We start from the raw sequence: 13269 nt of genomic DNA on the forward strand, positions 1-13269 counted from the left end.
TTTTATATTTATCACTCTTTTAATCATATTTTGAGCATCAAGTATGTATTTTGAGAACATGATTATTATGAGTAGCTAAACCCCAATACTGGGATGATGGAGGAAGCTGTTTTTCATCCATGTGGTTATTTAAATAATTCTTAATTCACTTTTTGCAACGATTTTAATTGATTTATGATTTCAATTAATTACTTGTGATTTTGTTTGATGGAACATGCTTAGTCCTAGGGATTCTTGATATGCCATGCTTATAATATACAAATAATATTTTATGGAATCTAATTTGGCAAAGATAGAGTTAATATTTGTTTTATTTTGAGCTATAATCGCCTAGGATTAATTTCTGAGCCACTTGAATATGAAACACATTGGAATCCTGAGTCCTGGTTCCTCTTGATCTTGTGACATAATTTTTGTACATATATTTTTTTTTAAATCTTTTCAAGTCCGAGTAACGAATCCCCTATTTACCGCACAATTATAATACTACAACACGCTGCCATCTAGATACGAGTCTAAGAAGCATGCCATCCTTGAGGGAAATAACCTTGATAATCTTTCCCGAAATACATCGGTTGGAAAGCTAAAGATCTTTGATCATGAGCATACATCCAAATCGGAAAGGATGTTTCCTTTAAAGCACAGAAAAACACTATGTTACTTGATAAAAGTAAAAGTGTTTATGTCTCTGAGGATGATCAGTCTGAGGGTGATTTTTCGGATGAAAATCTTGGCAAATCAGTCTCCTTGATCACAAGACATTTTAGGGATTCTATTGAAGAGAAGTAAACGGTTTACAAGAGACAAACCTAGGTCGTCAGATAAACCTCACAATCGCGTTCCTCCTAAATGCAGGGATGCTGACGAGGCTGATGACGAGGATATGCCACAATGCTTTAAGTGTAAAGGTTTTGGTCATTTTGCAAACGAGTGCCCAAATCGTAGAAAATACACTAAGAACAAAGGTCTTGCTGTAACACTTGATGAGATGTCTGAGATCTATGATTCTGATGAAGATAGGAAATCAAGTGTTGGCCTTCTATGTGAAAACATTGATTTTGATAATTGTAGCAATACATATATCAACCTTGATGGTTTCGGTGAAGAAGAGAATCCAATCAAGATGGAAGAATCAATTGACCCATCCTTTTGAAACTCTGGTTGTAATGTTTCAGGATCTACTATGTGTCTGGTTGCTTTCACACCACAGATGCCTGAATACTATCCAAGTTTGACGTGCTCGTTTTGTTCTCGTAAGGGTCATGAACTATCAAGATGTTACAAGTACAAACATCAAGTGAGGCACGCCAACAAACTTCAATGAAGATCAAACCGATTGGCAAGGAAGATTAAACTTGCTCAGAAGACTGCTGAGGTATGTAGGATTTTATCTTCGTCTAAGAAGTTGGTTTCCAAAGACAAAATAAGACCATTAGAGAAGAAGGTATGGTCAAATCGCTTTAATAGACAGAAGTATGAGGATTCCTCTCAAGATAAAAATGGTGGACAAATTGTTGTTCACCACAGCACAAATTAATTGTGTTGTTTGGTAAATCTTGTCTCATGTGCCTGATCAAAAAGAGATAAGATTGTGTACCGCTCAGGCTTTAGGAAAAGTTTTTTTTCTTAGGATTTTTTTTCCTGTCTATCAAATAAAGTAAAGGGTTATTATCGATAATTCTAATCTTTATAGGGTTTAGAATTGGGCGTCCACAAACCTGTTTAAGGGTTGCGAACCCTACATTCCTTTTTCCTCTCTGATATCTTTTATATCTTAAGACTGCTTGATGAGATTGTGATTTCCACTCACAAAAACCAGTTGTTTATAATTGTTCTCTAAGCATCATGTCTTTGGATGGAAAATATGTCAATATGATTGTTAATCCATCAATCAAGGAAAAAGAGAAATCTCCAGTAACTCCTTCCTTGAAAATAAAGAGGAGGAATACAAGAAAGCCAAGGGATGTCCCTTCCAACTCTCAGAGGTTTTACGATGTTCTTGATGAGTTGAAGAAAGTAAGAAAGGAGATTAGTGAAATAAAGGCTTTCGTTTTAAGATCTTTGGAAATTCAAAAGGCCCTGGTTCGACATCATCGGCCAAGACGGTTTGTTGGTATTGACTCCTTCCTCCACGAACCTTATATTCTGATGGATGTTGACGACAAGGAGTTCGGGAATGATAGGGAATTTCTCAAAGATATTGTTTCCTAGCATGTATTCTTTTTGGTTTAGTTGGAAGAATAACTAGAGCTTTAATATCAATGATTGTGACTACACATATCTATCATTTTTCATCTTCTTGTTCTTTTTTAGGTTTATTGGTTTAAATTCTAAAAATATTTGGAGGATGATGGTTTGCAGTATTTAATCTTTATGATTTGTTATATTGCAATTTGTTATGGGATATTGGTGTTTACGTCCGTGAACTATGCTGTCCCATATTCTGTCAAAAGTAAAGTCGTTCATGATCGGTATTCATGTATTGATTTAAGGATGAATAGACTTTTGACATATACAAAAGTTAATCCTATACTGTCAATTCTTTGATGGAAGATAGGTTAAAATATTTTGTGTTCAAGGATTATGTCTATTAAATATCGTTATGCAAATAGTGATGGAAGATAGAATGAATCCTTGTGTATTCCACGGTATTGATCTTCACTGATCCATATTTTATGTAATACTGCGAGGCTCCGTAATGTGTCTTATGTTGAGAACGATACAATCAAGTTGATTAATTTTTGATTAGCTTGTTGGTTGTTCCATAAGGTACTTTATGTTGAGCATTCTTGAACTAAAATAATCATCTTGTTTGGTTATTTAGTTATTGCTCCATAAGTCTTTTTATGTCGAGCAAAACATATGACAATTAAATTGATTACTTTTGTAATTAGTTTGGTTGTGTATTCCAATTAGATTAATTATGGGTTCTCTTGTAATTAATCTAGTTGAGTATTTTCATACTCCGTAAGATTCCTCTTATGTTGAGTATATGAACGACTATCATATTCATTTTCTAATAGTTATGTTAGTCGTATGCTCCGTAAGTTCTCTTATGTCGAGCATAATCAATGAAGTTGATCACTTTTGTGTTTAATTTGATTGCGTATTCCGATTAAATTAATCATGGGTTTACTTGTGATTAATTTGATTGAGTTTTTGGATATAGAAAATCATTCTCATGGTTTTTGGTGTCCAATCAAAATCCTTCTTTTCTTTTGAAATTAAGGTCGCTCTTGTTGTTCCCTTGGTAATGACATCAAATGGGGGAGAGTTCTTTTGAACTTGTGCTTAATGGTCATATCTTAAGGGGTGTGCGGCTGTGGAATTTTAAAGGGGTTATCTTGTATCTTTAAACTCCTTGATGAATGCTATTAGCTTCGTCTATATGATTTCATCTAAATTAGATGGTATGTACTTTGTTTTAGTCATGAAATGTCTCTTACGGAAATTTCATTATGATACCGTTCTTGTACCTTTGCCAAGTTTATTTACAAAAAGGGGGAGAATTAATATGTAGTTCACACTAAAAGTACATATGGTTTTCGGATCATCGTGTAAGTGGGAGTGGTTTCCATGTGAGATGGAGTATTGACTAAGGGGGAGTGATACATATCACCATAATATTATTGTTGAAGTTATGATACAATTGGACTTTGACACTATGTAATAATACTATGACATTGTATAACAATGATCAAGACCGATACTTTCTCATTGTTATAGCTACGGATCTTCAACAACGGTGATGCTAAACTTACAACCTTTTGGATCATTGGAGTACTTGGAAGTGACGAATATTTCGAGGAATGTTGAAGATTAGACATGTGAAATAGGAGCTACTAAAGTTTATTTATCTTTTTTGTATTCCATATGTATTGATAGTTTTGTCACTGAAATTGACAAATGGGGAGATTGTTAGAGCATTGCTCGGTCGAACTTGCATGCGTTGCTATCTCAAGCATGTTTGTTAATGTTAGTGATCAAAACTATAAGTCTTGATTTCTGGTCTACTATAGCTAAGTCTCGGACTAGGATAAAAAGTGTATTTGAGATCAAAGACTTTATGGCAATCCAACATACAAGAAGAAGAACTACTCAAAGAACCGGTGGAACTTCTCGACAAAAAGGTACGTGAAAAGTTGACCTTATCTGTCACTCAAAAGTCTATCTACTCTATGTCCTACTTCTTGAGTCAAAAAGTCATATGCTATATATAGACTTAGATTATACACATTTGGTATTTCGAGCCGAGTATACCTCGCCTATCTAAATCTCGAAATATGTGTTAGTAAGCGTTTCGCTTCGACCATCTTTATCTTTACCTAGTGACGAAAGTCATTATTTTTTTCAATCACTTTGAAAATTGCTTTGACGAGAAATGGTGTAACAACTATATAGAGTCCTCTAAGAATGTTTCAATGGTTGGAATGAGAGTTTAGATTACATAACCAACGATGGACATAAGTATTGTTGTGGAAACACATATGTGATAAGTCCTATCCCTTGAACCAAAGTTTGCGAAATTTGTTGATCAAGAGAAACCGGAAGAATGGATTGTTGCAAAGTCCGCGAACTCAGTCTGCGTCCGAACTTCTCATCCCGAGAAATTCTGCTGGAGTTGACAAACTTGTTGCATGAGTACCAGTCCGCGACCCGGCGAAAAGTCTTTGCCGAGATTTTTGGCTGGAGTTTGTAAACTCTGCCCGGTTGCTTAAGTCCGCGAACCTAGTGTGCGAACTTAAGAAGGTTATATATCTGAAGATGATTTCTGAACTTAAACTTATAAATACTAAGGAATGCAATTTATAAACTGTGGCTATAAAGTTCATGAACCGATTCGAGTGAATTAAATCATCTTTGCTTCAATTGTGTCTTGTGTAGTACATAAGATTTCCTTGCAATTGAAAAACTCTCTAACTAGTTCGATTGAGTCATTTGAACTAGTTATGGTGAAGAAGAATATTGTTGGTATGAAATGCTCATATGGCTAACCTTTTGGTTAACTATTGTTGAACCAACAAATGTACACGTTTGGGTACGGTTAACAAACCTAGAAGCGTGCATTTCATTTGTGTATAACAAGCTAAGTTTTCGATCTAACGGTTGAGAAATATTAGCTTGAATCTAGATCAGGTTTTCATCTAACAATGGATATTGTTTGCTTTGTGACCAAGGCGAAACCCCAATTTGAAAGACTATATAAAGGAGACATCTAGTATTGTGCAAAACTAATCCCCACACTTCACGTGTGATACTAGTTTGCGTGCTAAAGTCGTTTCTCCTTTAACCTTTGGTTTTCTTCTTCTAAAACAAGGTTAACGACTTAGAGACTTCATTGGGATTGTGAAGCCAGACCGATACTACTTTTATCGTAGTTGTGTGATCTGATCTTGCATCTTCTATCGTACGAGTATAATCAGATTGATTGGATTGAGATTAATATCCCCGATAGGCAAGATATAAAAAGTAGCCACAAACATCTTCGTCTCATTGTTTGCGATTCCGCAACATCTTGTGTCGCTACCATATGATTAAGATTGTTGTGAGGTGATTGATTTATCCAGGCTGTTCTTCGGGAATATAAGACCGGATTATCAATTGGTTCCTGTTCACCTTGATTATTATCAAAAGACGGAACAAAAACTTTAGGGTTTTTCTGTGGGAGACAGATTGATCCTTTGATAGACTTGTCCATGTGAGACAGGTTTTTTTATTGTCAAAGCCTGCGATTTTGGGTCGTAGCAACTCTTAGTTGTGGGTGAGATCATCTAAGGGAATCAAGTGCGCAGTATCCTGCTGGGATCAGAGGCGTAAGGAGTACAACTGTACCTTGGATCAGTGGGAGACTGATTGGAGTTCAACTACAGTCCAGTCCGAAATTAGCTTGGAGTAGTCTAGTGTCTGTAACGGCTTAATACAATGTGTGTTCAATCTGGACTAGGTCCCGTGGTTTTTCTGCATTTGCGGTTTCCTCGTTAACAAAATTTATGGTGTCTGTGTTATTTCAGTTTCCTCATTATATTGTTTTATCTTTATAATTGAAATAATACAGGTTGTGCGTTAGATCACCAATTAGAGTAATCCAACCTTTGGTTGTTGATTGTCATTGATTGATCCTTGGATATTGGTCTTTGGTACCATCCAAGTTATTCCTTTTATTTTATTAGTACTCGCTGTTTCTTTTTGAGGAAATCAAATCAAGAGAGAGAGATATAAACTCATTGATGTACTTTCAATTAATTGAGTCTTGTTAATTCTCTGAAAAGTATATTCGAGTTTGTCCATACAGATTGCTAAGAGAAATATTGGGTGGTGTTGTTAGACCCCCGCTTTTTCATCCGTATTTGTAGCGATCTGACTGTATGGACCACAAAGTCTCAATTGACGCCTCACCAGGTTTAAAAACCAATCGTAGGAAAAAGTCTGATAAAATGGTTACTCTTCGAAAAGGGTTGGATGAACAAATCCAGATCAACTCTGGTCTTGTTGCAGAAATTGCATTTCTTAAGGATTTGCTTCATGTTAATAGTCCCTTGATGGATTTGAGTAACTCCAATTATTCCTCTTTAAAGAATAGTCGCAAATCGGATGGTAAACAATGATCAAATGTTGTGAAAACTGATATGACTAGGAACCACTCAGACAAACTGCAAAGTATTGGCCCGTGTTGGTATTGTGATCCCTTCGATCACATTCAACAAGTTCATATGTCTTTTGAAAAGAATCTGAATGTTGCGAGTGATCCTTTTAAGAAAACTAAACAACTTTTTGTTACTCTAAAAAGACATACAAAACTATCAGGAAATTCTAAACAGAAAGTACTGATAGTATGGGTACCTTTTCTTTAAGTCCTACATCTCTCTTTCAATGGTTTCTTGACAGTAGATGTAGTTATTTATTATATATGATAGGAGATTCTCCATGGTGTGTGTCATCTATCAACTATGAAGGTGGAAGAGATTCTACAGCCAAAACAAAAGGACAACTTCAAAATATGTGCAAGATTGGATGTTATCTTTTACAAGTAGAATCAGGAAATTCTGATGAAACTCTGAACGACCCCCTTTGGGTGAATGCAATGCATAAAGAGTTAAATCAATTTCAAAGACAAGACGTGTGGGATCTTGTACCATGTCGTTCCAATATCAATATTATTGGTTCTAAATGGGTATTCAAGAATAAGTCTGATAAATTAGGCATAACTGTCAGAAACAAATCCAGACTTATCACTCAAGGATATTCACGGATTGAAGAATTTGAGTTTGAAGAAATCCTTGTTCCTGTAGGATGCCCTGAGTCCACTCTACTTTTTTTTAGCTCATGCTTGTTTTCCTAAGGATAAGCTGTTTCGAATGGATAATCGTCATAGGTCCTATGAGACGAGTATTTCCAGAATCAAAAGGAGGAGGATTTCTTCTCACACAATAAACCTTGAAAATTCACGATGTGATAAACAAGTGGGGCTTTTGGATCACTACGTATCTATCTAACTCCATAGACGTTCGCATCCTCGTCTTTAACTTGAGAAAATGAGGTTTTGCATCTTTTCGGCTCAAGTAGTATTTTCTTGGTTAAAAAGTTTGTTTTAAAACTATATAAATAACGAACTACAAAAGTTTTGTTGTCCAGGATTTTAGTCGTTCGTAAATGTTGTGTTATTCCCCAAAGGAATACTGTTTCATGGCTCCTGTAACTAGAGGCAGCACAAGCAGGGATGCAGTGGAAGCAGCTAACGTACGTCGGTGTACAGGAATTTCCTCCACAAGGGTGAAGAAAGTGAAGGCTGAAAATAATGGTAAAGGTCCTTCCTCAAACTGGTTCTTCTCCTTTTATCAAAGTGATATTAACTCAGGAACCTGGTAAAAGAATTCATCAGCAAAAGAAACGATTTAAAATCTCAAATCGGTTCGTCTTTGGAAGAACTAATTCACTATGAACGGATGTTGTCTCTAACAACAAACACCGTACATAAACTGAAAAGAGAACTTAGTAAGTTTACATTTATTTCCAAAGAGTTGGAGGAATTGAATGATCCCGTTATCAATGGGTTTTTCAACAACGATAAGGAATTCTCTGAAGAGGACTTGGGAAAGCCTCATGTTGCCTAGTATGTCTTCTTTTTGGCTTAGTTGGAAGAATAACTAGTGCGTGGAATAGCAATGATTATGACTACACATAGATATTATTTTTCATCTTCTTATTTTTTTTAAGGTTTATTTGGTTTAAATTCTAAAAATATTTGGAGGATGATGTTTTTGCAGTATTAATCTTTATGATTTGATATATTGCAATTTGTAATGAGATATTAGTGTTTACGTCCTTGAACTATGTTTGTCCCGTACTTTGTCAAAAGTAAAGTCGTTGTGTTCGGTATTCACGTACTGGTAAAAGAATGAATGGACTTTTGACAAATACAAAAGTTAATCCTATATTGTCAAATATTTTGATGGAAGATAGGTTAAAATCTTTTGTTTTCAAGGATTATGTCTATTAATTGTCGTTATGCAAATAGTGATTGAAGATAGAATGAATCCTTGTGTTTTCCGCAGTATTGATCATCCCTGATCCATATTTTTATGTATTACTGTGAGGCTCCGTAATGTATCTTATGTTGAGCATTATACAACCAAGTTGATTTTCTTAGCTTAGTTGTTGTTCCGTGAGATATATTATGTCGAGCATATTGAACTAAATTAATCATCTTGTTTGGTTATTTAGTTATTGCTCCGTAAGTTTTCTTATGTCGATTTAAACAAATGACAATTAAATTGATTACTTTTGTGATTAGTTTGGTTGTGTATGCCAATTAGATTAATTGTGGGTTCTCTTGTAATTAATCTAGTTGAGTATTTTCGTGTCTCCATAAGTTTTCTTATGTTGAGCACAATCAATTGAATTGATCACCTCTTGTGTTTAATTTGATTGTGTATTCCGATTAAGTTAATCATGGTTTTACTTGTGATAAATTTGATTGAGTTTTTTGGATATAGAAAATCATTCTTATGGTTTTTGGTGTCCAATAAAAATCCTTATTTTCTTTTGTAATTAAGGTCGCTCTTGTTTTTATTTCGGGAATGACATCAAATGGGAGATAGTTCTTTTGAACTTGTGCTTAATGGTCATATCTTGAGGGGTGTGCGCTGTGGAATTTTAGAGGGGTTATCTTGTATCTTTAAACTCCTTGATGAATTCATTTAGCTTCGGCTTTATGATTGCATCTAAATTAGTTGGTATGTATTTTTTTTCCTTTTGTCATGAAATGTCTCTCTCGGAAATTTCATTATGATCCCGTTCTTGTACCTTTGCCAATTTTATTGACAAAAAGGGGGAGAATTAATATGTACTTCATACTACAAATACATATGGTTTTCGGATCATTGTGTAAGGGGGAGTGGTTTCCATGTGAGATGGAGTATTGACTAAGGGGGAGTGATACATATCACCGTAGTATTATTGTTGAAGTTGTGATACAATTGAACTTTGATGTTGTGTAATAATACTATGACACTGTATAACAATGATCGAGAACTATGTTTTCTCATTCTTATAGATACGGTTCTTAAACAACGGTGATGCTAAACTTACAACCTTTGGGATCATTGGAGTACTTGGAAATGACGAAGATTTCGAGGAATGTTGAAGATTAGACATGTAGAATAGGATCTACTAAAGTTTCTTTATCTTTTTTGCATTCCATATGTATTAATAGTTTTGTCACTAAAATTGACAAAGGGGGAGATTGTTAGAGCATTGCTCGGTCTAACTCGCGTATTGTTATCTCAAGAATGTTTGTCAATGTTAATGATCAAAACTATAAGTCTTGATTTCTAGTTTATTATAGCTAAGTCTCGGACTAGGATAGAAAGTGTAGTTGACCTCAAGGACTTCATGGAAATTCATCATACAAGTAGAAGAACTACTCATAGAACCGGTGGAACTTCTCGACAAAAAGGTATGTGAAGACTTGAACTTATCTATCACTCAAAAGTCTATATATTCTATCTCCTAATCTTTGAGACAAGAAGTCGTATGCTATATACATAGACTTGGATTATACATATTTGGTATTTCGAGGCGAGTATACGTCGCCTATATATATCTCGAAATATGTGTTGGTAAGCTTTTCGCTTCGACCAAGTTTATCTTTACCATGTGATGAAAGTCATGATATGTTTCAATCATCTTGAAAATTGCTTTGACGAGAAATGGTGTAACAACTGTATAACGTCCTCTAAGAATGTTTCAATCATTGAAATGAGAGTTTAGGTTACATAACCAATGGTGGACATAAGCATTGATGTGGAAACACATTTATGTATAAGTCTTATTCCTTGAACCAAAGTTTGCGAACTTTGTTGATCAAGAGAACCGGAAGAATGGCGTGAGCCAAGTCCGCGAACTTCCGAAGTTATCAAACCCGAGAATTTCTGCTGGGTTGACAAACTACTTCGTAAAGCTAAGTTCGCGAACTCATTCCGCGAACCGGCGAAGTTCTCATACCCGAGAATTTCTGCTGGAGTTTGTAAACTCTTCCCGGTATCCTAGTCTGCGAACTTGAGAAGGTTATATATCTGAAGATGATTTCTGAACTTAAACTTAAAAAGACTAAGGAATGCAGTTTGCAAACCGTGGCTATAAAATTTCATAAACCGATTCAAGTAAATCAAATCATCTTTGCTTTAATTGTGTCTTGTGTAGTACATAAGATTTCCTTGCATTTGAACAACGCTCTATCTAGTTCATTTGAAGTCATTTGAACTAGTTATGGTGAAGAAGAACATGGTTGATATGAAATGCTCATATGGCTAACCATTTGGTTAACTATTGTTGAACTAACAAGTGTATACGTTTGGGTACTGTTAACAAACCTAGAAGCATGCATTATCAAGTGTGTGTAAAAATCTAAGTTTTTTATCTAACGGTTGAGAAATATTAGCTTGAATCTAAATCAGGTTTTCATCTAACGGTGAACATTGAATTCTTTGTTACTAAGCTAACATTGATTGCAAACCCCGATTTGAAAAACTATATAAAGGAGACATCTAGTATTGTGCAAAACTAATCCCCACACCTTATGTGTGATACTAGTGTGCGTGCTAGAGTCGATTCTCCTTTAACCTTTGGTTTTCTTCTTCTAAAACCAGGTTAACGACTTAAATACTTCATTGGGATTGTGAATCCAGACCGATACTACTTTTATTGTAGTTGTGTGATATGATCTTGCATCTTATATCGTACGAGTACAATCAGATTTATTGGATTTAGATTGATATCTCTGATAGGCAAGGTATAAAAAGTAATCACAAACATCTTCGTCTCATTGTTTGTGATTCCGCAACATCTTGTTTCGCTACCATACGATTAAGATTGTTGTGAGGTGATTGATAACTCTAGGCTGTTCTTCGGGAATATAAGACTGGATTATCAATTGGTTCCTGTTCACCTTGATTATTATCAAAAGACGGAAAAAAAACCTTTAGGGTTTATCTGTGGGATACAGTTTGATCCTTTGATAGACTTGTCTGTGTGATAAAGATTTTTTTATTTTCAATGCCTGCGATTTTGGGTCGTAGCAACTCTTAGTTGTGGGTGAGGTCAGCTAAGGGAATCAAGTGCGCAGTATCCTATTGGGATCAGAGGCGTATGGAGTACAACTGTACCTTGGATCAGTGGGAGACTGATTGGGGTTCAACTACAGTCCAGTCCGAAGTTAGCTTGGAGTAGGCTAGTATCTGTAGCGGCTTAATACAATGTGTGTTCAATATGGACTAGGTCCCGGGGTTTTTCTGCATTTGTGGTTTCCTCGTTAACAAAATTTCTGGTGTCTGTGTTATTTCAATTTTCGCATTATATTGTTTTATCTTTATAATTGAAAGAATACTGGTTGTATGTTTAGATCATCAATTAGAATAATCCAACCTCTGGTTGTTGATTGTCATTTATTGATCCTTGGATATTGGTCTTTGGTACCATCCAAGTTATTCCTTGTGTTTGATTAAAGACTCGCTGATTTCTATTAGCTTGAGTAAATCAAAACAAGAGAGAGATATTAACTCCTTGAGATACTTTTACCTAGATTGAGTCTGACTGTCTAGTTGATTCTCTAGAAAGTATTTCGGAGTTAGTCCATGCAGATTGCTAAGCGAAATATTGGGTGGTGTTATTAGACCCCCGCTTTTTCAGAATGTCCGCAAAATCTTCTGGATCAGAACTTTCTTCGTCGGAGAGATGTGTAACCAACATGTCATATCCTGGATCTTCCTAATTATGTTAAACTTGGTTTCTGTCCAGGTTGAACTTATGTTCACTTTTAGAGTGATGTAGTCATAAGTATTTCCGAGCGTTTCTTCAAGGTATCTGATTAAGATGGACCATGAGTAGATTATTGTCGAGTGATGCCCGTGGATCCGAATGTTTTCAGTGGAATGTTGTTAATGGCGGTGCCAACATCAATCAACGTTCTTCCAAATTCGTTTATACTGAGATTGACTGTGGCAAGCAGTCCCCAGTCGTACATCTCTTGGTATGTGGCTAGAGGCTCAAGAAGTATTTCCGGAATGGGCTTCTTGACACGATGTGGTTCAGTGTTGTGAACATGTCTCTCTTTTGTGCCTTCTACAGATAGAGCAATTCACGTTCGACCAAGGATTGAACTGCCTCTAGGTTGTTCAGAGAGTGTAAAGGTTATGATTGGGAGAGGATTCTTGTGTACTCCTTCAGTCCCCAGTTGAAGCTATTTTGAATCAACCTTCTCTTTGGTGACGTGCTTCAAAATATTGCAGTTACTTGTCGGATGATTGATAAATCTATGAAGGTGCCAGTACCTGGGATTCTTCTTTTTTATTCAGTTGGCTCTCTATGATGAGCAACAATTTGATTGCACCATCTTGAGCCCAAACTTCCAGTAACTCGATCACTCATTCATGAGAAGAAAGAAGTTTGAGTCTGTCTGATCATTTCCCCGTTCGTTGACACCGGGTCAAGGTTTGTGCATTTCAATATTGATTATCTTTATTTGGTGCTTTCAGAGGAGCTGGAGAAGCGTGCTTGCGTTGTGACTCAGCTTTTCATTTGCTCCCTTCTGCAACAACATTTGTGGAAAGTTGGAGGTTGTATGTTTATTGATCAAACGACTGTTACCTCGAGTTTCTCGTGATTCCTAGGTTTTTGTATCTTGATCTTTCCAGTAAAGAAGGTGTTGTAGTTGTTGATCTCTTAGCTGCTTCATTAATTTCTGAAAAGGTCTGGAACCGGAGATTTTCCAGT

Source organism: Papaver somniferum, chromosome 2 (assembly GCF_003573695.1).
Source record: "Papaver somniferum cultivar HN1 chromosome 2, ASM357369v1, whole genome shotgun sequence".
Classification (NCBI taxonomy): domain Eukaryota; kingdom Viridiplantae; phylum Streptophyta; class Magnoliopsida; order Ranunculales; family Papaveraceae; genus Papaver; species Papaver somniferum.